This window comes from Nerophis ophidion, linkage group LG05 (assembly GCF_033978795.1).
Source record: "Nerophis ophidion isolate RoL-2023_Sa linkage group LG05, RoL_Noph_v1.0, whole genome shotgun sequence".
In the NCBI taxonomy this organism is placed as follows: Eukaryota; Metazoa; Chordata; class Actinopteri; order Syngnathiformes; family Syngnathidae; genus Nerophis; species Nerophis ophidion.
The window spans coordinates 68,962,249-68,988,503 of NC_084615.1; the positions used below are offsets into that span (position 1 = coordinate 68,962,249).

General features: G+C 41.0%; 1 protein-coding gene across 2 annotated transcripts in view; it reads left to right on the plus strand.

Annotated features, from left to right (window-relative positions):
* The window catches only part of bnip1a (BCL2 interacting protein 1a), a 51,030-nt gene extending 25,405 nt beyond the window's left edge, over positions 1 to 25,625 (plus strand). Inside the window, exons 8-9 of one of the 2 annotated variants that reach the window (XR_009806947.1) lie at positions 3,042 to 3,105; positions 25,552 to 25,625. The gene's annotated coding sequence lies outside the window, so the exon portion shown is untranslated. Of the gene's footprint in view, positions 1 to 3,041; positions 3,106 to 20,530; positions 21,029 to 25,551 lie in introns of those variants that run through there. The other variant, XR_009806948.1, reaches the window with a different exon arrangement.
* Positions 25,626 to 26,255: the final 630 nt, after the last annotated feature.

Genomic DNA, 26,255 nt, shown 5'->3' on the forward strand with positions numbered 1-26,255 from the left:
TTATGATTAAAATAAAAAAAAATATTCTGGCAAATCTAAGAAAATCTGTAGAATCAAATTTAAATCTTATTTCTTTTGAATTTCTTTTAAAATTTTTGTTTTGGAAAATCTAGAAGGAATAATGATTTGTCTTAGTTAGAAATATAGCTTGGTCCAATTTGTTATATATTCTAACAAAGTGCAGATTGGATTTTAACATATTTAAAACATGTCATCAAAATTCTAAAATTAATCTTAATCAGGAAAAATTACTAATGATGTTCCATAAATAATTTTTTTATTTTTTTCAAAAAGATTCGAATTAGCTAGTTTTGCTCTTCTTTTTTTCGGTTGAATTTTGAATTTTAAAGAGGCGAAATTGAAGATAAACTATGTTTTAAAATTTAAGTTTCATTTTTTTCGTGTTTTCTCCTCTTTTAAACCGTTCAAATAAGTGTTTTTTTCATCATTTATTCTCTTCAAAAAAACTTCCGTAAAAGGAAAAAAATGTACGACGGAATGACAGACAGAAATACCAACTTTTTTAGATATATAGATTTATTTATTCAAGGTAAATTGAGCAAATTGGCTATTTCTGGCAATTTATTTAAGTGTGTATCAAACTGGTAGCCCTTCGCATTAATCAGTACCCAAGAAGTAGCTCTTGGTTTTAAAAAGGTTGGTCTTCACTTGTTTAAATAAATTCATGTATTTTTTTTACTTTGCTTCTTATAACTTTCAGAAAGACAATTTTAGAGAAAAAATACAACCTTAAAAATGATTTTAGGATTTTTAAACACATATACCTTTTTACCTTTTAAATTCCTTCCTCTTCTTTCCTGACAATTTAAATCAATGTTCAAGTATTTTTTATTTATTTATTGTAAAGATTAATAAATACATTTTGATTTAATTCTTCATTTTAACTTCTGTTTTTTTGACGAAGAATATTTGTGAAATATTTCTTCAAACTTATTATGATTAAAATTAAAAATTATATATTCTGCGAATCTAGAAAATCTGTAGAATCAAATTTAAATCTTATTTCAAAGTCTTTTGAGTTTCTTTTCAAATTTTTGTTCTGGAAAATCTAAAACAAATGATGATTTTTCTCTGTTAGAAATATAGCTTGGTCCAATTTGTTATATATCCTAACAAAGTGCAGATTGGATTTTAAAACATTTAAAACATGTCATCAAAATTCTAAAATTAATATTAATCAGGAAAAATTACTAATGATGTTCCATAAATTATTTTGAATTTTTTTTCAAAAAGATTCGAATTAGCTAGTTTTGCTCTTCTTTTTTTCGGTAGAATTTGAAGATAAACCATGTTTCAAAATTGAATTTTAATTTTTTTCGTGTTTTCTCCTCTTTTAAAACGTTCAATTAAGTGTTTTTTTTCATCACTTATTCTCTACAAAAAAACTTCCGTAAAAGGAAAAAAAAATGTACGACGGAATAACAGGCAGAAATACCCTTATTTTTTTTAGATATATAGATTTATTTATTAAAGATAAATTGAGCAAATTGGCTATTTCTGGCAATTTATTTAAGTGTGTATCAAACTGGTAGCCCTTTGCATTAATCAGTACCCAAGAAGTAGCTCTTGGTTTCAAAAAGGTTGGTCTTCACTTGCTTAAATAAATTCATAATTTTTTTTACTTTGCTTCTTATAACTTTCAGAAAGACAATTTTAGAGAAAAAATACAACCTTAAAAAATTTTAGGATTTTTAAACACATATACCTTTTCACCTTTTAAATTCCTTCCTCTTCTTTCCTGACAATTTAAATCAATGTTCAAGTATTTTTTATTTATTTATTGTAAAGATTAATAAATACATTTTGATTTAATTCTTCATTTTAACTTCTGTTTTTTTGACGAAGAATATTTGTGAAATATTTCTTCAAACTTATTATGATTAAAATTAAAAATTATATATTCTGCGAATCTAGAAAATCTGTAGAAACAAATTTAAATCTTATTTCAAAGTCTTTTGAGTTTCTTTTCAAATTTTTGTTCTGGAAAATCTAAAAGAAATGATGATTTTTCTCTGTTAGAAATATAGCTTGGTCCAATTTGTTATATATCCTAACAAAGTGCAGATTGGATTTTAAAACATTTAAAACATGTCATCAAAATTCTAAAATTAATATTAATCAGGAAAAATGACTAATGATGTTCCATAAATTATTTTTTTAATTTTTTCAAAAAGATTCGAATTAGCTAGTTTTGCTCTTCTTTTTTTCGGTTGAATTTGAAGATAAACCATGTTTCAAAATTGAATTTTAATTTTTTTCGTGTTTTCTCCTCTTTTAAAACGTTCAATTAAGTGTTTTTTTTCATCACTTATTCTCTACAAAAAAACTTCCGTAAAAGGAAAAAAAAAATGTACGACGGAATAACAGGCAGAAATACCCTTATTTTTTTAGATATATAGATTTATTTATTAAAGATAAATTGAGCAAATTGGCTATTTCTGGCAATTTATTTAAGTGTGTATCAAACTGGTAGCCCTTCGCATTAATCAGTACCCAAGAAGTAGCTCTTGGTTTCAAAAAAGGTGGGTGACCCCTGTGCTAGAGTGACACCCAAAACTTGCCCAGCCAATCAGCTGCATCGTGTTGCAGGCAAGCACCGTGCGCAATGACGCGTGGGTATATGCTGCGTGGGTCCAGGCGCGTGCACGTGCGCGTGCGCGCGTGTCTGTGTGTGTCCAAACTTGCTGTTAGTTAATGCTGGTGGAGACTCTCCCAGGAGACAGACAGTATTATCGTTTGTTTTATCTGCAGCAGTTTAGCACAGCCACGGGCTAAATGGGTCCTCCTGGCTCCCAGCCTGGACCTTGTTTATATTTGCTAAAGACTGCTGGTGCGCATGTAGGCGCATTTTAAAACCTCCCAGTGATATAAAAGTCGTGCAAAAAGTGACTTTTTTTTTTTTTTTTTTTTTTTTGCAGCACGCATTTAGTCGTGTTGTCAACTGTAAATTGAGCGTGACGTGCCTGGCATGTGTTCCACGTCCACTAATGCTTGCTCCCCTTTGACCTGTCTTTCTGCAGCACATCTCCAGCCCAGATAAAGACGCAGATAAGCCTTGCTTAAAAACTTCCGCTGCACCAATGAGTGAGTATTTTAAAACGGGTGCACTGCAATGCGTGTGCACGCAGCAGGGGGGGTGGGGGGGGTAATTAAAAGGATATTAGGAATCGATAACATAATCTATTGGTCTTAGTGGTGATAGGAAATTCAATAAAACTATCAAATAAACTAGCAGTGCAAAAAAACTTAAAAATACTTCCAGTTGATCCATCCATCCATTTTCTACCGCTTATTCCCTTTTGGGGTCGCGGGGGGCTCTGGCGCCTATCTCAGCTACAATCGGGCGGAAGGCGGGGTACACCCTGGACAAGTCGCCAGCTCATCGCAGGGCCAACACAGATAGACAGACAACATCCATCCATCCATCCATCCATTTTCTACCACTTATTCCCTTTCGGGGTCGCGGGGGGCGCTGGCGCCTATCTCAGCTACAATCGGGCGGAAGGCGGGGTACACCCTGGACAAGTCGCCAGCTCATCGCAGGGCCAACACAGATAGACAGACAACATCCATCCATCCATCCATTTTCTACCGCTTATTCCCTTTCGGGGTCGCGGGGGGCGCTGGCGCCTATCTCAGCTACAATTGGCTCATCACAGGGCCAACACAGATAGACAGACAACATTCACACTCACATTCACACACTAGGGCCAATTTAGTGTTGCCAATCAACCTATCCCCAGGTGCATGTCTTTGGAAGTGGGAGGAAGCCGGAGTACCCGGAGGGAACCCACGCATTCACGGGGAGAACATGCAAACTCCACACAGAAAGATTCCGAGCCTGGATTTGAACCCAGGACTGCAGGACCTTCGTATTGTGAGGCAGACGCACTAACCCCTCTGCCACCGTGGAACCCACTTCCAGTTGATTAAAAAAAAATTTTTTTTTACCAACAATTTAAAAAAATGACTTAAAGGCCTACTGAAATGATATTTTCTTATTCAAACGGGGATAGCAGGTCCATTCTATGTGTCATAATTGATCATTTCGCGATATTGCCATATTTTTGCTGAAAGGATTTTGTAGAGAACATCGACGATAAAGTTCGCAACTTATGGTGCTGATAAAAAAGCCTCATCTTTACCGGAAGTCACAGACGATGACAAGGGTGGGGGCTCCTCACGTCCTCACATTGATTTTAATGGGAGCCTCCAGCAGCACGAGCTACTCGGACCGAGAAAACGACAATTTCCCCATTAATTTGAGCGAGGATGAAAGATTTGTGGATGATGATATTGATAGCGAAGGACTAGAAAAAAAAACTAATAATAAAATAAAATAAAAAGCGGCAGCAGTGTGAGCGATTCAGATGTAATTAGACAATTTACTAGGATAATTCTGGAAGATCCCTTATCTTATTGATTTAATTGTTGAGATCCGCTTTTTGGATCCTCCACATATTGTTTATTGTTCCATTTTTATTTTCACTCTCAATCTGATCCTATTATTTCCTGTTTAGTGGGTCACCATGGTAGATTATCAGTTTCACCTGCTACTCACGGCCCTGCACACCTGTCCTCACTAATCACCTGCCTTATATAAGCCTGCATCTTTTGTTGTTCAGTCTGGGATCCAAATTTGTTCACACACAACGGTACGTCTGCTTTGCGCTTCTGCTTACATGCAATTTCTGGATTATTCTCGCGAGCTCTCACGCTGCGCAATTTAATTCATTCTTAGCTCTCATGCTAAATGTTTTGTTTTCCCCTTTGTGTGCCTATGTGCCAGTTTAGTTTACTATTTGTTTATCCTAGCTCTCATGCTAGCGTCTTTTGTTTGCCTTTTCTTAGCTCCAGTATTTTTGTTCTCTAGCACCTTTTGTTATTCAAATAAATAGTTAAACCTTACCTTTGCTGTGTTCAATTTCGACGCATCCTCGAGGGAATCGAACCCGGCACCATGATGCCGCACAGGCGTAACATTAATAGTGTTTTAGTGAGATTGTAAAGACATACCTCGAGGTCGGATGGCTGCGGTGAACACGCAGTGTTTCAGAGAGAAGCCGAAGAGCCAAGCTCACAGCTACCTTTCTCCTATGTCCCCCCCCTCCCTTTTGGAGGGGGTGCGGTCCGTTCACCATGGATGAAGTACTGGCTGTCCAGAGTCGAGACCCAGGATGGACCGTTCGTCGGGACCCAGGATGGACTGCTCGCCTGTATCGTTTGGGGACATCTCTACACTGCTGATCCGCCTCCGCTTGAGATGGTCTCCTGTGGACGGGACTCTCGCTGCTGTCTTGGATCCGCTTGAACTGAACTCTCACGGCTGTGTTGGAGCCACTATGGATTGAACTTTCACAGTATCATGTTGGACCCGGTCGACATCCATTGCTTTCGGTCCCCTAGAGGGGCGGGTTGCCCACATCTGAGGTCCTCTCCAAGGTTTCTCATAGTCAGCATTGTCACTGGCGTCCCACTGGATGTGAATTCTCCCTGCCCACTGGGTGTGAGTTTTCCTTGCCCTTTTGTGGGTTCTTCCGAGGATGTTGTAGTCGTAATGATTTGTGCAGTCCTTTGAGACATTTGTGATTTGGGGCTATATAAATAAACATTGATTGATTGATTGATTGAAAACCGCTACTGCAGGAGGACGAAAAATCCAATGATGTCTCCGGTAAGATATATATCACAATTTTCCCATCCAAAAACATGCTGGTTGACGTAGAGAAAAAATGTTCGCTTGACCGCTCTGTGTTAAAAACAAAGCGGTGCTAAAGTGTCTCGGTGCTAAAGACAGCTGCAATACACCGCTTTCCACCAACAGCATTGTTCTTTATAGTCTCTATTATTATTTGAACAAATTGCAAAAGATTAAGCAACACAGATGTCCAAATTACTGTGTAGTTATGCGATGAAAAGGGACGACTTTTAGCCGTAACTGGTGCTGAGCTAATATTTCCTGACAGTCCGTGACATCACCCGCACGCGTCATCATTCTGCGACGGTTTCAACAAGAAACTCCACGGGAAATTTAAAATTGCAATTTAGTCAACTAAACCGGCCGTATTGGCATGTGTTGCAATGTTAATATTTCATCATTGATATATAAACTATCAGACTGCGTGGCCGGTAGTAGTGGGTTTCAGTAGGCCTTTAAAACACGCTTTCATAGGGCAGCACGGTGGCCATGGGTTGGTGCATGTTCCTCACAATACGTAGGTCCTGAGTAGTCCTGAGTTCAATCCCGGGCTCGGGATCTTTCTGTGTGGAGTTTGCATGTTCTCCCCGTGAATGCGTGGGTTCCCTCCGGGTACTCCGGCTTCCTCCCACTTCCAAAGACATGCACCTGGGGATAGGTTGATTGGCAAGACTAAAATTGGCCCTAGTGTGTGAATGTGAGTGTGAATGTTGTCTGTCTATCTGTGTTGGCCCTGCGATGAGGTAGCGACTTGTCCAAGGTGTACGCTGCTTTCCGCACAAATGCGGCTGAGATACGCTCCAGCACCTCCCTCGACCCAAAAAGGGACAAGCGGTAGAAAATAGATGCATGGATGGACACGCTTTTATACGGAGACCCTAAAGCATGGGTGTCAAACTCTGGCCCGCGGGCCAAATTTGGCCCGCCGTTTAATTTCATTTGGCCCTTGAGGTACTATCAAATTAAGATTAAAGCTGGCCCGCCGTTATTATACAGGGGCGGTGCCGCTGTAACAGCGCATTTGCCAACCTTCCCAAATTTCACTGCCCCTCTCGTAAATCTCCCGGGGCAACCATTCTTCTGAATTTCTCCCGATTTCCACCCGGACAACAATATTAGGGGCGAGCCTCGAAGGTATTACCTTTAGCGTCTTCTACAACCTCTCGCCTCGTCCGCTTTTCCGCCATACAAACAACGTGCCAGCCCAGTCACATAATATATGCGGCTTTAACACACACGAGTGAATGCAAGGCATACTTGGTCAACAGCCATACAGATCACACTGAGGATGGCCGTATAAACAACTTTAACACTGTTACAAATATGCGCCACACTGTGAAGCCACACCAAACAAGAATGACTAACACATTTCGGGAGAACATCCGCACCGTAACACACGTAACACCCCTTGCAGCACTAAGTCTTCCGGGATGCTACAATATTAAATTTTATTTGATATGCCATTGATATTTTTAAATTATTATTGATTGGTTGATTGGCAACACTAAATTGTCCCTAGAGTCTGAATGTGAGTGTGCATGTTGTCTGTCTATCTGTGTTGGCCCTGTGATGAGGTTGTGACTTGTCCATGGTGTACACTACCTTTCGCCTGAATGCAGCTGAGATAGGCTCCAGCGACCCCAGAAGAGACAAGCGGTAGGAAATGGATGGGGAAATTGAAACTCGACATTGCATGTCAATATAAAGTTATATAAGCCTTGTTTGTTCAATATTCAATGCAAAACTTGTTTGGGTCCCTATTAAAAGGTTAATTTCTTCAACCCATAGACGTCAGAAATTTAGTAGCAGTTGAAAGCAAAAGTAAATAAAAACGTTTTAAGTTTAGATTTAAAAATAGGTAGGGTTTGGGCAGATCTAATGTCCTCTGGGAGCTTATTCCAGCTTTTGGAGGCAGAATGCAGCTTCACCATGTTTTTGTTTTGGTCCTAGGAACAATTAGCCGACCAATCCCTGATGACCTAAGAGATCTAGATCATGGGTGTCAAACTCAAATACAGAGTGGACCAAAATTTAAAACGGAACAAAGCCGCGGGCCAAGGTTGAAGAAATTAACCTTTTAATAGGGACCCAAACAAGTTTTGCATTGAATATTGAACAAACAAGGCTTACATAACTTTATATTGACATGCTATGTCGAGTTTCAAATTATCCATCCATTTCCTACCGCTTTTCTCTTCTGGGGTTGCTGGAGCCTATCTCAGCTGCATTCAGGCGAAAGGTAGTGTACACCATGGACAAGTCACGACCTCATCACGGGGCCAACACAGATAGACAACATTCACACTCACATTCACACACTAGGGCCAATTTAGTGTTGCCAATCAACCTATCAATAATAATTTAAAAATAATAATGGCATATCAAATAAAGTTTAAATAAAAATTGGCGGGCGGGGGGGTTGGTGGTAGCGGGGGTGTATATTGTAGCATCCCGGAAGACTTAGTGCTGCAAGGGGTTCTGGGTATTACGTGTGTTACGGTGCGGATGTTCTCCCGAAATGTGTTACTCATTCTTGTTTGGTGTGGCTTCACAGTGTGGCGCATATTTGTAACAGTGTTAAAGTTGTTTATACGGCCACCCTCAGTGTGACCTGTATGGCTGTTGACCAAGTATGCTTTGCATTCACTCCTGAGTGTTAAAGCCGCATATATTATGTGACTGGGCTGGCACGTTGTTCGTATGGCGGAAAAGCGGATGTGACGAGAGGTTGTAGAAGACGCTAAAGGTAATGCCTTCGTGGCTCGCCCCTAATATTGTTGTCTGGGTGAAAATCGGCAGAAATTCGAAAGAATCAATCAATCAATGTTTATTTATATAGCCCCAAATCACAAATGTCTCAAAGGACTGCACAAATCATTACGACTACAACATCCTCGGAAGGACCCACAAAAGGGCAAGGAAAACTCACACCCAGTGGGCAGGGAGAATTCACATCCGGTGGGACGCCAGTGACAATGCTGACTATGAGAAACCTTGGAGAGGACCTCAGATGTGGGCAACCCCCCCCCTCTAGGGGACCGAAAGCAATGGATGTCGAGCGGGTCTAACATGATACTGTGAAAGTTCAATCCATAGTGGCTCCAAGACAGCAGCGAGAGTTCCGTCCACAGGAAACCATCTCAAGCGGATCAGCAGCGTAGAGATGTCCCCAACCGATACAGGCGAGCGGTCCATCCTGGGTCCCGACGAGCGGTCCATCCTGGGTCTCGACTCTGGACAGCCAGTACTTCATCCATGGTCATCGGACCGGACCCCCTCCACAAGGGAGGGGGGGACATAGGAGAAAGAAAAGAAACGGCAGATCAACTGGTCTAAAAAGGGGGTCTATTTAAAGGCTAGAGTATACAGATGAGTTTTAAGGTGAGACTTAAATGCTTCTACTGAGGTGGCATCTCGAACCGTTACCGGGAGGGCATTCCAGAGTACTGGAGCCCGAACGGAAAACGCTCTATAGCCCGCAGACTTTTTTTGAGCTCTAGGAATCACTAATAAGCCGGAGTCTTTTGAACGCAGATTTCTTGCCGGGACATACGGTACAATACAATCGGCAAGATAGGCTGGAGCTAGACCGTGTAGTATTTTATACGTAAGTAGTAAAACCTTAAAGTCACATCTTAAGTGCACAGGAAGCCAGTGCAGGTGAGCCAGTACAGGCGTAATGTGATCAAACTTTCTTGTTCTTGTCAAAAGTCTAGCAGCCGCATTTTGTACCAACTGTAATCTTTTAATGCTAGACATGGGGAGACCCGAAAATAATACGTTACAGTAATCAAGACGAGACGTAACAAACGCATGGATAATGATCTCGGCGTCTTTAGTGGACAAAATGGAGCGAATTTTAGCGATATTACGGAGATGAAAGAAGGCCGTTTTAGTAACGCTTTTAATGTGTGACTCAAAGGAGAGAGTTGGGTCGAAGATAATACCCAGATTTTTTACAGAGTCACCTTGTTTTATTATTTGGTTGTCAAATGTTAAAGTTGTATTATTAAATAGAGGTCGGTGTCTAGCAGGACCGATAATCAGCATTTTCGTTTTTTTGGCATTAAGTTGCAAAAAGTTAGCGGACATCCATTGTTTAATTTCATTAAGACACGCTTCCAACTGACTACAGTCCGGCGTGTTGGTCAGCTTTAGGGGCATGTAGAGTTGGGTGTCATCAGCATAACAGTGAAAGCTAATACCGTATTAATTAATGGTTGCCCTGGGAGATTTACGGGAGGGGGAGTGAAATTTGGGAGGGTTGGCAAATGCGCTGTTACAGCGGCAGCGCCCCTGTATAATAACGGCGGGCCAGCTCTAATCTTAATTTGATAGTACCTCAAGGGCCAAATGAAATTAAACGGCGGGCCAGAGTTTGACACCCATCATCTAGATAGTTCATAGTGTAGAAGCAATTTAGAGAGGTATTCTGGGCCTGGCACATTGAGAGATTTATAAACTATTAGAAGAATCTTAAAGCTTATTCTATAGCATACTGGTAGCCAGTGTTGAGACTTGAGCCCTGGTGTAATGTGTTCTGCTTTTTGAATGATCTGTAGCTGTTTTAATAGCTTTCTTTGGGAGGCCTTCGAAGAGACTGTTGCCGTATTTGTTTTTGAACCAGGGGTTTCCAACTTTTTTTTAATTTTTATTAATTAATCAATCCAACAAAATAATACACAACAATACAATTATAATACCATTCCAATACCCTGCAACATCCAGAATAGCAATTGAGAGGACACACAAACATGACACAAAACAATCCAAAAGTAGTCAAACAAAAATGAATATTATCAACAATAGTATCAATATTAATAAGAATTCTATCATAGCAGTGATTAGAAATCCCTCATTGACATTATCATCACATCCATTTATAAAAATTAAAATAAAATCATTTAAAAAATAAACAATAGTGTCACAGTGCATCACATCTCATAAGCTTGACAACACATTGTGTCCCAATATTTTCCACACGGATAAAATAAGTCATATTTTAGGTTCATTTAATAGTTAAAACACCTTTCAATAATGGATCCCCTATTCTAATATATCACTCATTATTATTTAAACTAAATACAGTTTTTCTCTACTGATATCATCTCCATAGCTTGTGTATAGCAGTCAGTATGAGTTGGACTATCCATTTTTTAGTATTAGCCTTTTTGTTAAGATGCATATTGAAAGAAATACATTTGTACTCTTTGATGACACGTTACTAAATTGATGCAGAACACATAGAATGCGAGTTTGCAGTGTCATTGGGATGTTTAGATTTAGGAATGTGACCGCTTCTTTTGTTGTTTTCAACCATAACTATTTTATTTTCTGACATTCCCCTTCATACATAATTTGCTATCTACTGCACCAATTTTAAACAGCTGAGAAGATGTAAAATACAATCTATTCACGATCTTAAATTGACTCAGCTTATCTTTAATGCTTCTAAAGGGCTTTTTGGTATTTTTCCAAACATCATTCCATGATTTGGCTCTTTTGTCTAGTTTTCATTGAGGGCCACGTTGCAGTTTTGGCTGCCACTTGTAACATCAATAAAATAAACATACATGTACAGTGGGTCAAAAAAGTATTTAGTCAGCCACCAATTGTGCAAGTTCTCCCACTTAAAATGATGACAGAGGTCTGTAATTTTCATCATAGGTACACTTCAACTGTGAGAGACGGAATGTGAAAAAAAATCCAGGAATTCACATTGTAGGAATTTTAAAGAATTTATTTGTAAATTATGGTGGAAAATAAGTATTTGGTCAACCATTCAAAGCTCTCACTAGTGGAAGGAGGTTTTGGCTCAAAATCTCAGGATACATGGCCCCCTTCATTCTTTCCTTAACACGGATCAATCGTCCTGTCCCCTTAGCAGAAAAACATCCCCAAAGCATGATGTTTCCACCCCCATGCTTCACAGTAGGTGTGGTGTTCTTGGGATGCAACTCAGTATTCTTCTTCCTCCAAACATGAAAAGTTGAGTTTATACCAAAAAGTTCTATTTTGGTTTCATCTGACCACATGACATTCTCCCAATCCTCTGCTGTATCATCCATGTGCTCTCTGGCAAACTTCAGACGGGCCTGGACATGCACTGGCTTAAGCAGGGGAACCGTCTGGCACTGCAGGATTTGATTCCCTGTGGGCGTAGTGTGTTACTGATGGTAACCTTTGTTACTTTGGTCCCAGCTCTCTGCAGGTCATGCTTCACACCCCCATGCTTCACAGTAGGTGTGGTGTTCTTGGAATGCAACTCAGTATTCTTCTTCCTCCAAACACGACGAGTTGAGTTTATACCAAAATGGATACATGGATGATACAGCAGAGGATTGGGACAATGTCATGTGGTCAGATGACACCAAAATAGAACTTTTTGGTATAAACAACTTGTCGTGTGCAGACGAGTTACTTTTTTAGATTCATCCTAGGACACAAAGTTCTGCAAAAGTTAAAAAAAAAAAAAATGCTGCAGGTTTACGGAACTAAATGGAAGTTAGCCAGGTTAGGTGCATCAGACCCGAGGGATTTCCCACTTCAAAGATTTGATGTAATACTTTACACTACTGATGTTCCGGTAAGCTGGGTTTCATGCTGCCCATTCCGATACGACCATCTACTAGTGAGATCGGCCGGTACGAACACTGATATCATGTATGACCTGTACATTTTTAATGTATTCATAGTTAGTGCGCTTGACAATTTTCAACACAATATTTCAACAACAGTTACTTTTTCTTCTGATTGAGTAAAACAAAGTAAATACAACACAATAACTATCCATCCATTCATCCATTTTATACCGCTTGTCTCTCTCAGGTTCGCGGGTGGGGGTGCTGGAGCCTATTCCAGCTGCGCTCGGGCGGAAGGCGGCGTGCACCCCGGACACGACGCCACTTCATCGCAGGGCTATATAAATGAAGAAAAAAAATACAAAAACATTTCAAAATGTAAAGTGGCATCTTAATTTAAGGACAAACATTTTAAGTTGATCATTTTAAATGTGTGGGAAGGACTAAAATAAAAAGAAGCATACTGGATGTTTAGAAACATAGCTTTTGTTCGTATCAACAGTTCAGTGGGTCATCATTGTCACCGACGTCCCACTGGGTGTGAGTTTTCCTTGCCCTTATGTGGGCCTACCGAGGATGTTGTAGTGGTTTGTGTTGTGGTTTGTGCAGCCCTTTGAGACACTAGTGATTTAGGGCTGTATAAGTAAACATTGATTGATTGATTGATAATTTCTTCTGATAATTTAGTGAACTGGCTGATAAAAGTGAACCGTGGGCCCCAAATGGCCCCTGTAATGCATTTGAACACCCTGTACTGTACAAAATAAAAAAGTAACCTCATTTAAATCTTTTGGGTTCTGCCTTTTATGTCCTCCTGTGATTCTTGCCAACCTTTAGACCTCTGAGTTCGGAGTTTCAGCAAAAATATGGCAATATATTGTAGCGTCCCCGAAGAGTTAGTGCTGCAAAGGCTTCTGGGTATTTGTTCTGTTGTGTTTATGTTGTGTTACGGTGTGGATGTTCTCCCGAAATGTCATTCTTGTTTGGTGTGGGTTCACAGTGTGGCGCATATTTGTAACAGTGTTAATGTTGTTTATACGGCCACCCTCAGTGTGACCTGTATGGCTAACTAATAATTAATACTAATATATTTCACTAACTTATCACCTGTAATACAAAGCTGACACAATACCAATTTCTAGCATTTATTTTTTTAATGAAAAAAAAAATCACTATGCATTTTCTTGATTTTACTTTTCAGTACGCGGGCTGGCAGCACACTAGTACAGGGGTTAGTGCATGTGCCTCACAATACGAAGGTCCTGAGTAGCCCTGAGTTCAATCCCGGGCTGGGGATCTTTCTGTCTGGAGTTTGCATGTTTTCCCCGTGACTGCGTGGGTTCCCTCCGGGTACTCCGGCTTCCTCCCACTTCCAAAGACATGCACCTGGGGATAGGTTGATTGGCAACACTAAATCGGCCCTAGTGTGTGAATGTGAGTGTGAATGTTGTCTGTCTATCTGTGTTGACCCTGCGATGAGATGGCGACTTGTCCAGGGTGTATCCCGCCTTCCACCCGAATGCAGCTGAGATAGATATATAGATAGTACTTTATTGATTCCTTCAGGTGAGTTCCTTCAGGAAAATTAGAAATAGGCTCCACACCCCCCACTACGACCCCCAAAGGGACAAGCGGTAGAAAATAGATGGATGGATGGCGCCTTGAAAAAGAAGAAAAAAAAAGTTTAGATACCCATGCACCAAAGTATCGATATTTTGATTTGAGAATCAATAGGAGAGCATATATAGCGGTATAGTTCGGTTGGTAGAGTGGCCGGGCCAGCAACTTTAGGGTTCCAGGTTCGATCCAGGCTTCTGCAATCCTAGTGACTGCCGTTGTGTCCTTGGGCAAGACACTTTACCCACCTGCTCCCAGTGCCACCCACACTGGTTTAATTGTAACTTAGATATTGGGTTTCACTATGTGAAGCGCTTTGAGACACTAGGGAAAAGTGCTATATAAATATAATTCACTTCACATAAAGATCGGCGGTATCAATATTTCAGTATCGATCATCACATCACTAATAGCAGTGGGAGAGTGGCCGTGCGCAACCCGAGGGTCCCCGGTTCAAATCCCACCTAGTACCAACCACGTCACGTCCGTTGTGTCCTGAGCAAGACACTTCACCCTTGCTCCTGATGGGTGCTGGTTGGCGCCTTGCATGGCAGCTCCCTCCATCAGTGTGTGAATGTGTAAATGTGGAAGTAGTGTCAAAGCGCTTTGAGTACCTTGAAGGTAGAAAAGCGCTATACAAGTACAACCCATTTATATATTTATATAATAGACTCCCTAATACTTTACTATCTTGATTATCTTGCTGTATTTGCTGCTGTGATCTCCCCTATAGTCATGACTAATAGGATCCTATTTTGTAGTTGAAGTACAGTAAATTCCCCGCCATCCATACTTGTGGGAAGAACCCGAGGTTGGTCTGTCCGTGCGGGAATTTTTGACCATTCATCATTTGTAGGGTCAGAGGTCGCTGATGTTGTCCCTGAAAAAAGGATGTCTGTTGTAGTTCATCAAAGGTGATTAATGCGCTGGATGTCACGGCTCGCAAGTTATTCCACACAAAAATCCTCCACACTGTGGCAACAAAAGGTCCATCGGCCCTCACAGCAGCTGGAGCATTTCACAGTCAGAAACTAATTTGGTCACCTTCTGTTATGTCTTTGAGAACCCATTTGAACCACAGGCCCCATCTACCACTTCAAAATAAGCTACACTGCCATCAAGTGGCTCCTATCGGAACACACCATCAGGACCTTTTGAATGTTGTGTATGTAGAGCAGGACTCCTGCTGCAGAGATCATGCACAGGTCAGCACACCGTGTCACGTATCACTTTGCACAGCTGTAACCGAAAGCATCCACTGATCTGGGGTCAGGTTGTAAGGGAAAGCTAACAACAGCAGCTATGTCAAGGGCCATCTGTCCGTGCACCATTTGTCATGTCTGTGATGTACGGACACACTTCCCAGGTCATGGGCACAGTTTGGCAAGGCTTCACAAGCTGCTGTGCCGAGTTGAAGGTGATCACAAGACCCCTCGGGGACTCGACATGATGGATTTCACCTTGGATCTGCTTTAGTTTTGTCTACGTGATCCTGCAGCTGATGTTGGGGTTCAGTAGTATTACATTACATTATATTACACTTCATGAGCTGATGAATGGACTTTCAAGTGGAACGTACATGGCTTTATAATAGGCTTTATATATTTATATATATATTCCATTTTTATTTATTTTCCTTTTTTTCGTCAGGAACGGTCAGGTCAGGTCAAACTCGGTTTGGTGTTTTTTCCTCTGTTGGGTGTTTTGATCCTTTGTAGCGCTCTTTTTTTGGTTCTACTTCCTGCTGCAGTGACTTTCCTGTACTGCCTCTGAGCACTGAGTGCACACACCTGCCTCTGATCAGTGAACACGAAACGCAACACCTGCCTCTGATTAGTTAACAGGTCACACACCTGCCTCTGATTAGTGAACAGGGGACACACCTGCCTCTGATTAATGAACAGGACACACACCTGCCTTTGACTAGTGAAAAGGTGACACATTTGCCTCTGATTAGTAAACAGGTCACACACACACCTGCCTCTGATTAGTGAACAGGACACACAGCTGCCTCTGACTAATGAACAAGACACACACCTGCCTCTGATTAGTTAACAGGACACACACCTGCCTCTGATTAGTGAACAGGTCACACAGCTGCCTCTGACTAATGAACAAGACACACACGTGCCTCTGATTAGTTAACAGGACACACACCTGCCTCTAATTAGTGAACAGGTCACACACACCTGCGTCTTATTAGTTAACAGGACAAACACCTGCCTCTGATGAGTGAACAGGTCACACAGCTGCCTCTGGATAGTGAACAGGACACATACATCTGCCTCTGATTTTTGAACAAGTCACACACCTGCCTCTGACTAATGCACAGGACACATACTCCTGCCTCTGATTAGTGAACAGGATGCACACCTGCCTCCAATCAGTGAAGAGGTCACACACCTGCATCTGACTACTAAACAGGTCACTCTCCTGCCTCTGATCAGTGAACACGACACACACCTCTCTGTGATTAGTGAACAGGTCACATACACACACACCTGTCGCTGACTAGTGAACAGGACACACGCCTGCATTTGGCTGGTGAAAAGGTCACACATCTGTCTCTGATTAGTAAACAGGTCACACACAGCTGTCTCTGATTAGTGAACAGGTCACACAGTTCCCTCTGATTAGTAAAAGGTCACACGGCTGCCTCTGATTAGTGAACAGGACACACAGCTGCCTCTGACTAATGAACAAGACACACACCTGCCTCTGATTAGTTAACAGGACACACACCTGCCTCTGATTAGTGAACAGGTCACACAGCTGTCTCTGACTAATGAACAAGACACACACGTGCCTCTGATTAGTAAACAGGACACACACCTGCCTCTAATTAGTGAACAGGTCACACACACCTGCCTCTGATTAGTGAACAGGTCACACAGCTGCCTCTGATTAGTGAACAGGACACACACATCTGCCTCTGATTTTTGAACAGAACACACACGTGCCTCTGATTAGTGAACAGGTCACACACACCTGCCTCTGATTAGTGAACAGGTCACACAGCTGCCTCTGATTAGTGAACAGGACACACACATCTGCCTCTGATTTTTGAACAGAACACACACCTGCCTCTGACTAATGAACAGGACACATACTCCTGCCTCTGATTAGTGAACAGGATGCACGCCTGCCTCTGACTAGTGAACAGGTCACACAGCTGCCTCTGACTACTGAACAGGTCACTCACCTGCCTCTGATCAGTGAACACGACACACACCTGCCTCTGATTAGTGAACAGGTCACATACACACACACCTGTCTCTGACTAGTGAACAGGACACACACCTGTCTTTAACTAGTGAAAAGGTCACACATCTGTCTCTGATTAGTAAACAGGTCACACACAGCTGCCTCTGATTAGTTAACAGGTCACACAGCTGCCTCTTCTTAGTTAAAAGGTCACACAGCTGCCTCTGATTAGTTAACAGGTAACACACCTGCCTCTGATTAGTAAACAGGTCACACAGCTGCCTCTGACTAAAAAACAGGACACACACCTGCCTCTGATTAGTAAACAGGTCACACACCTGCCTCTGACTAGTGAACAGGACATACACTTGCCTCTAAATGGTGAACAGGTCACATACACATACACCTGTCTCTGACTAGTGAAAAGGTCACACATCTCTCTCTGATTAGTAAACAGGTCACACACAGCTGTCTCTGATTAGTGAACAGGTCACGCAGCTGCCTCTGATTAGTTCAAAGGTCACAGAGCTGCCTCTGATTAGTTAACAGGACACACACCTGCCTCCGATTAGTAAACAGGTCACACAGCTGCCTCTGACTAATAAACAGGACACACACCTGCCTCTGAATAGTTAATAGGACACACACCTGCCTCTGATTAGTGAACAGGTCACACACCTGCCTCTGACTAGTGACCAGGACATACACCTGCCGCTGATCAGTGAAAAGGACATACACTTGCCTCTAAATAGTGAACAGGTCACACACCTGCCCCAGATTAGTGAACAGGACACACACCTGCCTCTGATCAGTGAACAGGTCACACACCTGCCTCGGATTGGTAATCAGAGAGTTTAATATGCCAGCCTCACTTCTTAATGGTTTACTAGTGAATTTGTGTTTTGGCTACCCTACCAAGTGTGGACTTTTGTGAGCACTCCCTAGCTGCACTAGTTTTTTTGTGCTTGTAAATTACATACATTTTACCTGCATGGTAGTGATGGTCGGATGAAGCCTCATGAGGCATCAAACCACTTTGAACCAATTGGATTGAGAATTCTCATAGGTTCATGCGTGGTTCGGCACAAGAAAACACCTACTGCCCAAATGTGTAATAAAAACACGGAGGAAGTCTTTTTGTAGCTTAGTAACACGTCGCTTTGCGACGACATGCTACGGAATTAGCCGTAAGCTAGCTTTTGTGTCAGCAGCTGAGTTGCTTTTGTGTTTGTAATACACTAGACAGTGCGATAAGCCACCAATATGTACTGACTGAAAAACATCAACAAACATATTAGAGTATCTGCAAAGTATTTGCCCACATTTCATGTATTGTTTGTACACAGCTAGCTTGACAGTGTATGTACTGTAGTTGTAATAACAAGCATTACGTGCTTTGTGTATCATGATCAATATTATAGTGACTCACGAGTTTGTTCCAGCTGGCCGGAGAAGTTTTTCTTCCGGTTTAGTTTGGGTAAGCACGCCGTTCATGTCGACATCCACCGTATATTCAGCCTCGAAAAGATATGGTTGTGAATCTCCATTTGCGCTGAGGAAATATGTTACGGTAATGATTGAAATGACTAAAATACGGAAAATATTGTATATTACATATTCTTATGAACATGTATGTTATTAAATGATGTATATAATTGCAGTGTGTATATAAAATGTGAATGGAGGGTTTTGAAGTTGTTTCACAGGCCTTTGAAAGCTACAATGGTGACCCTCAGTATAAAAAGGGAATTTTGTCTATCATTCACAATCCTTATATGAGACAAGAACACATGTTTTTCCTCGTTCAATACATTCTAATTTGTAAAATACGGCTTGTACTAAGTACCAAAGGAGTCTTTTATTCCACCTACAGTATAAAGCACTTTAAAAAAAACATCCAAAAAACACCAACAGTACTCTATTTAGATGTCGTGATCCACGAATTAATCAAAAATGATGACATTGTTAATATAAGCGCTAATTGCTGAGGAACTGCATATATACAGTCGTGGTCAAAAGTTTACATACACTTGTGAAGGACATAACATCATGGCTGTCTTCAGTTTTCAATCATTTCTACCATACTTATTTTTTTTGTGATAGAGTAATTGAAGCACATACTAGTTGGTCACAAAAAAACAAAAAAACAACACGTTTAAGTCAGGACTTTAATTCTAGCATGATTTAGCCATTCCTTTACCACTTTCGACGTGCGCTTGGGGTCATTGCCCCCAAGATCCAACCTCCGGGCTGATGATTTTAGGTTGTCCTGAAGAATTTGGAGGCCATCCTCCTTTTTCATTGTCCAATTTACTCTCTATAAAGCACCAGTTCCATTGGCAGCAAAACAGGCCCAGAGCATAATACTACCACCACCATGCTTGACAGTAGGTTTGGTGTTCCTGTGACTAAAGGCCTCACCTTTTCTCCTCCAAACATACAACTGGGTATTGAGGCCAAACAGCTCATTTTTGTTTCATCTGACCAAATAACTTTCATCCAGAAGGTCTTATAGTTGTCCATGTTATGTCAGATGGAACAAAAAGTACATAACTCCACATGTGTTCTTTCATAGGTTTGATGCCTTCAGTGACAATATAGATAGAATAGTCATGAAAATAAAGAAAACAGATTGAATGAGAAGATGTGTCCAAACTTTTAGCCCGTACTTCAAACACATATTTAACTGAGCAATTTGTTTTTGCAACATTAAAAGCATTTTTTGTAAAACAAATAAGTTAATTTGATTTATTACGTAATAATGTTAAAATGATAAACTCTGGTGGAAAAATGATTAATTTGCAGTACTTTTACTTGATCAAAGTATTAAAAATGGAGGGGATTTGTGTTTAATCGTGGTGTTTGTAAAGTATTTTTTTATATTTAAAACAAAAACAACTTTGTTCGAATTCCTCCTGTTTAAAGACGTTCTATCTGAATTGCAATGAGTTTAGTTGCACCTCTTGTGATTACAGCTCAAATTTGAATTTAACCTAATGTCGGGTGGATGAAAATGTATTCAAATTCCAATTTTTCAAAAGAATTTAAGAGATTTTTCTTTTTTTCCACAAGCCTGGATCCTATAAAACATGACCCACTTTTCACTTTTGTTGCATAGTTCTTAAACGTCAAAAATAATAATAATAACATTGATTCTCATAATATGTCCATTCAACCCAAAAGGGACACTTGGTAGAAAATAAACAGATGGTGTATAGTAGTAGTTTAGTACTGGCTTTGACCACAAGAGGGCAGCATCATATCATGATATATTGCAAACAAACTGTGAAGCTTGGTATCAATTAGGAAAAAAAAGTGTTTATTAAAAATGTAGACCTAGAGATTGGTAATATGTTCACTTTTACTTGACACCTTTACACATTATGCATATGTCTTTTTTAAATTTCAGTAACAACCACATCCTGGGTGAAGACATTTAACTAACCCCTGGGATAGGCTCCAGCCCTGGCAACCCCAGTAGAAATCGGATGGATGGATCTTTTCCATCAACTTTACCAAGAAGATGAGGCAAGAGCACTACTAATAGACAAATAGGGTGACATAATAACGCCGCGGCTTGGTTACCACTTTTGGCCCGACACACATCATGAGCACTGCTGTCTGTGCACGTCTCTGGTCAAGGATGGGCTCTCTGCTTTCCATCAGCCTTGCACACAAACAAACACTGTTGACTTACTCCGCACCCATTTTCACCGCTTTTTAATTGGGTGGCAACCCTGACAGTATTTAGAACATCGAACATGGTGTTGTCATCTTGGCACTCGCGCTCTGGCTGACAGAATCAAGTTTGTTCCAGCCCATTATTCCCAGGCTTTGACAGCCGGGGACTTGGTACCCACAGCATGGACAGTCAACAAGATGTGTGTGGAGAAAGAAGGACGGGTGCCAATAGGGAATAATACAAAATGAAATATGTACAATGTTATCGAAAGGGAACACGCTGCTTGCAAATAAAGTACTCATTCGAACTGAACATTAATAATAGACTTCATTATCATAAACCGGGCTTCACGGTGGTACAGGGGTTCGTGCGTCTGCCTCACAATACGAAGGTCCTCAGTGGTCTGGGGTTCAAACCCGGGCTCGGGATCTTTCTGTGTGGAGTTTGCATGTCCTCCCCATAAATGCGTGGGTTCCCTCCGGGTACTCCGGCTTCCTCCCACCTCCAAAGACATGCACCTGGGGATAGGTTGATTGGCAACACTAAATTGGCCCTAGTGTGTGAATGTTGTCTGTCTATCTGTGTTGGCCCTGCAATGAGGTAGCGACTTGTCCAGGGTGTACCCCGCCTTCCTTCAGATTGTAGCTGAGATAGGCACCAGCGCGCCCCATGACCCCAAACGGGAAATGCGGTAGAAAATGGATGGATGGATTGATTGTACAAACCCCGTTTCCATATGAGTTGGGAAATTGTGTTAGATGTAAATATAAACGGAATACAATGATTTGCAAATCATTTTCAACCCATATTCAATGCAATGCGCTACAAGGACAAGATATTTGATGTTCAAACTCATAAACTTTGTTTGTTTCTTTTGGAAATAATAATTAACTTAGAATTTCATGGCTGCAACACGTGCCAAAGTAGTTTGGAAAGGGCATGTTCACCACTGTGTTACGTTCGTACTTGTAGCGCTTTTCTACCTCTTTTTTTTTAAGAAATCAAGCAGGTTTCATTCAGAGTCTGTTAAGTATGAAAATGAGCCGACATTTTTGAATGACGGAAATTGCCATTCTAAATGTGTCCACTAGATGTCGCAGTAGCGATTCTTTGTATCTTTGTAGATTATGCTACATATGTAAAAAAACAAACAAACAAAAAACACCAGTCGAGGAAAATAATCAAACTACATAAATAACATCTTGTAATTTGATTTTCATATAATTTTTTTTATCTTGATGGATTAAAAATCAACACTAATGAGTTGACTGATGAACATTATCACATCATTTATCCAGAAAGTATACATAACGACAAATAAAGATAGAATACTATTAACCGCAATATGTAAGTGTAACAAAAGCCCCAACAACATTATGATTTGTACATTTTCAGAATGTGCTTGTTCTATTTTTAATCAAAGAAAACAATCTGAATTTCTCTTTATTTTTAAGTTATCGTGCCGTGATTTACCTATCCGGCCTATTTGGGAGTAGATTTGTGGCCAAGTGGCCCTTGATCTAAAATGAGTTTTATACCCCTGCTGTATATCTAACACACAAAACTAGGGATGGGTACCTTTATTTGATCCAATTGTCGGGAATCGATACCAGGATGCACTGGTACCAATTTTCTTTACTTTTGTGTGTGTTTGTGTGTTAATAATATTATTTTAATAATTTTTTTTTTTTGTCAATATTGCTTAGTTGCGACTTGTCCAGGGTGTACGCCACCTTCTGCCCAAATGCAGCTGAGATAGGCTCCAGCACCCCCCGCGACCCCAAAAGGAGAAGCGGTTGGAAAATGGATGGATGGATGGAATATTGCTTAGTCAGGAAGTAGTCTTTGCCATGAATTTGAATGTTCCTAGTCTTGACGTTTGTTGAACCCTTAAAAGTGTTTATACTGTAAGCATTGTAAACATTAAACACCAGCTGTTGTTTTGTTTTTTTTGCAAAGTGCATCTTTCTTGCAATGTTAAAATCACCATGTAAAATCACCACCACTAACATTAGCATGTCTATGGCAAAGCCGATGTAAATTGGCATCAAGCTAGCATATTTGGGAAAAGTGTAGCCCTAATTTACTGACATAGTTCCTTTGTTGGCATTGAAGATTGTAACAATGCCAAGAGGCAGTCATACTGTATGTAGTAGAGAATGTTTGGTCTAAAACAGGGGTCCCCAATTTTTTGGGGTTAAAAAAATTTTGGCCAGGGGCCGAGTATTTTATGTATATATAGATATATATATATATATATATATATATATATATATATATATACAGTATATGCATATGTATAGGCCCTGTGATGAGGTGGCGACTTGTCCAGGGTGTACTCCGCTTTCCGCCCGATTGTAGCTGAGATAGTCAGCCACCGATTGTGCAAGTTCTCCCACTTAAAATGATGACAGAGGTCTGTGATTGTTATCATAGGTACACTTCAACTGTGAGAGACAAAATGTGAAAAAAAAAAATCCAGGAATTCACATTGTAGGAATTTTAAATAATTTATATGTAAATTATGGTGGAAAATAAGTATTTGGTCAATAACAAACATTCAACTCAATACTTTGTAATATAACCTTTGTTGGCAAGAACAGAGGTCAAACGATTACTATAGGTCTTTACCAGGTTTGCACACACAGTAGCTGGTATTTTGGCCCATTCCTCTATGCAGATCTTCTCGAGAGCAGTGATGTTTTGGGGCTGTCGCCGAGCAACACGGACTTTCAACTCCCTCCACAGATTTTCTATGGGGTTGAGGTCTGGGGGTTGGCTAGGCCACTCCAGGACTTTCAAATGCTTCTTACGGAGCCACTCCTTTGTTGCCCGGGCAGTGTGTTTGGGATCATTGTCATGTTGGAAGACCCAGCCACGTTTCATCTTCAAAGCTCTCACTGATGGAAGGAGGTTTTGGCTCAAAATCTCACGATACATGGCCCCATTCATTCTTTCCTTAAAACGGATCACTCATCCTGTCCCCTTAGCAGAAAAACAGCCTCAAAGCATGATGTTTCCACCCCCATACTTCACAGTAGGTGTGGTGTTCTTGGGATGCAACTCAGTATTCTTCTTCCTCCAAACACGACAAGTTGAGTTCATACCAAAAAGTTCTATTTTGGTTTCATCTGACCACATGACATTCTCCCAATCCTCTGCTGTATCATCCATGTGCTCTCTGGCAAACTTCAGATGGGCCTGGACATGCACTGGCTTAAGCAGGGGGACACGTCTGGCACTGCAGGATTTGATTCCCTGTCGGCGTAGTGTGTTACTGATGGTAACCTTTGTTAATTTGGTCCCAACTCTCTGCAGGTCATTCACCAGGTCACCCTGTGTGGTTCTGTAATTTTTGCTCCTAGTTCTCATTATCATTTTGACCCAATGGGATGAGATCTTGCGTGGAGCCCCAGATCGAGGCAGATTATCAGTGGTCTTGTATGTCTTCCATTTTCTGATAATTGCTCCCACAGTGGATTTTTTCACACCAAGCTGCTTGCCTATTGTAGATTCACTCTTCCCAGTCTGGTGCAGGTCTACAATTCTTTCCCTGGTGTCTTTTGACAGCTCTTTGGTCTTGGGCCATAGTGGAGTTTGGAGTCTGACTGTTTGAGGCTTCTTAAAGAAGAAGTTACAGGTCTGTGAGAGCCACAGATTTTCCTTGTTTGAAGTGACCAAATACTTATTTTCCACCTTAATTTACAAATAAATTCTTTAAAATTCCTACCATGTGAATTCCTGTTTTTTTTTCACATTCTGTCTCTCACATTCGAAGTGTACTTATGATGAAAATTACAGACCTCTGTCATCATTTTAAGTGGGAGAACTTGCACAATCGGTGACTGACTAAATACTTTTTTGCCCCACAGTATGTATATATGTATGTATGTATGTATGTATGTATGTATGTATGTATATATGTATATATATTATGTTTAATTGCAGACTAGACAAACTGTCATTTTCATACATTGAACAAAAAAAAGTTACATGTCCACTGATGTTTAAAAACTCTACACTCAGAGTCTATTTTAAGTTTCCCCAACAATTACGCCATTTTTTTCCTTTGTGCCCTAATTGACTGAAAGAGCGCCCACTTTCCGCGCTCTCGCTCGACTGAGTGGCTACGAGACCCCAAGAATGATGGGTGGGCAAGAAAGGACAGATTAAAAACAACAAAAACAACAAAAAGAAACTTTTTTTTTTTTTTACCCAGAACTACCCGTGAGCCGAATTTTGGACGCTGGCGGGCCGTATCTGTCCCGCGGGCCGTAGTTTGGTGACCCCTCGTCTCAAACCTGACGTGACATCACAAGCTACAAACGTATCAAAATATGGTTTGACTTCACATGAATCGACATCCGATAGTACCGACGGAAATCGGTTGGTGCCTCTAAAAGTACTACACTCAGTACTCATCCCTATTATTCATCAAGGCGATATTACATATATTTTTTAATTTGGTGGATAAGGTTTAAATATCGGTGCACTCTACAGCCCTGAAAATATTCTACTTTAAATCATACTCAACACTGTATTTTCATTAGGCTAATGACTGTACTTCCAAAGAACAGAACATGCTGTGCATTCTGGGAATTGTAGTAATTGGCCAATTAGGACATTAAAAAACATATTTTGGGGCGCGTCAGTTGCCTTAAAATGGTGTAAATGAGCTCGTGTTCGGGTGATGTTTTACTCTCTTTCCCTGACTGCCTGTCCCTTTCTCACTCTCTCCCCCTCGCCAGTATGAGAAGAGAGATTGTGCTCCGTATGGATTCTCTAATTGCTCCTTCCACAGTGGCCTGATACAGCACTGCACTTTTTTCCCATCAGGTTTGTATATATATGTGTGTGTGTGTTGGAGAGAGAGGGCGGTGGACAGAATGGTCGCTCTGAACCACCTCGTATACGCACATAGAGAAGACCATTCATAATAAGTGTTAGACCAATGAGAGCACGTAAATGAGGTGAAGGTGTGAGAGGGATGAAGCACAGGTACCATGTTAGATCACGGCTCAATTAGGTCTTCAGGAGTAAACATCTCCGTGTGTTTAACAGACAGATATCCGCATTGCATTTACAACTCCTCCTTATTCAAGCTCACAATCTTCCTGGAGGCCCAGTGCTGTACTTCCAGGCCAGGTTATGAAATCCACCCGGTGCCAGGTAACAAAATCCACCCTGTGGTATCTGCCAAAGAAGGCAGCTCCATGTTGACAGATGGGCACAGCATTCCTGGAGCCCGGGGCCGTGCCAGCACGATGCCAGGAGCCGCGGAGAGGCTTGAGCATTTCTTTACACCTACGTGCTTCATTTCTGTGGCAACCTCAAGGCACGCACAATATGAGTTATTCTCCCCAAATGCCCCTTCAAATTGGCCCTTGGGGCAGTGATAGGTGCTGCTGAGGAATGAATGGGCTAGTGATGGGCCAGACATGTGTCCCGTTTA